Source organism: Crocuta crocuta, unplaced genomic scaffold (assembly GCF_008692635.1).
Source record: "Crocuta crocuta isolate KB4526 unplaced genomic scaffold, BGI_CrCroc_1.0 scaffold2528, whole genome shotgun sequence".
NCBI lineage: Eukaryota > Metazoa > Chordata > Mammalia > Carnivora > Hyaenidae > Crocuta > Crocuta crocuta.
This window is the reverse complement of record NW_027529722.1, coordinates 535-1,607: the sequence shown is the minus strand read 5'-3', so window position 1 is coordinate 1,607 and position 1,073 is coordinate 535.

Genomic DNA, 1,073 nt, shown 5'->3' with positions numbered 1-1,073 from the left:
TCTCTCTCTCTCTCTCTCTCTCTCTCTTTCTTCCTCTTCTCAGCTTGTGCTCTCTTTTTCTCTAGTAAGTAAACATTTAAATAAAAAAGAAAAATCACAAATAAAGAACCAAAATTTACTCCTACAGAAACTAGGTGAAAATGGTCAGATGCAATTATAATGAAGGAAATAAGAAAGACTCGAGCAGAAATAAATGAAATAGAGACTAAAAAAACAACAGAAGAAGTTAATGAAACCAGAAGCTAGTTATGTGCAAAGATCAACCAAACTGATAAACCTTTAGCCAGACTTATCAAAAAAAAAAAAAAAGGACTCAAAAAAATAAAATTACCACTGAAAGAAGACAAATAACAACCAGCATCACAGAAATACAAAGGATTATAAGATAATATTATGAAAAACTATACGTCAATAAATTGGACAACCTAGAAGAATAGGATAAATTCCAAGAAACGTATAATCTTACAAAGCTCAATTCAGAAAAAAATAGAGGGAGGGGCAAGATGGGGGAGAAGTAAGGAGCTCCGTACTTGCACTGGCGCCCATGCCTCACAAGGAAAAGATCTGAAGCCATTGAAAACATTACAAAACCTGAGAGATTGGGAGAAAAAGGACACAGAATCCACTGAGAAAACCTTCTAATGGCTACCTCAGAAACCAGCCAGAGTACACAAGATGGAGAGTCCCAAATATCACTACGAATAGGAAAATAAAATAACCAAGGTCCCAACAAGAGAGACCAAGACATACCATTCAAAAAACACTTTCTGAGAGGATATGCCCTGGACACTCAGAGAGTCTTCTTGGATACAGCAGCGCTCATAGGTACAGAGAGCATAACAGGTCTTTAAAAACAACAAGAGCCGGAAAGCTAAATAAAATCATGAAACGAAAGAGCTCTCCTCCAAATAAACTCCAAGAAGACACGACAGCTAATGAACTGCTCAAAACAGATATTAGCAGCATAACTGAAAAAGATTTTAGAATAATAATGGTAAAATTAACAGCTAGGCTTGAAAAAAGCATAGGAGACATCAAAGAAACTATGGCTACAGACAGAATGGAAAATAAAA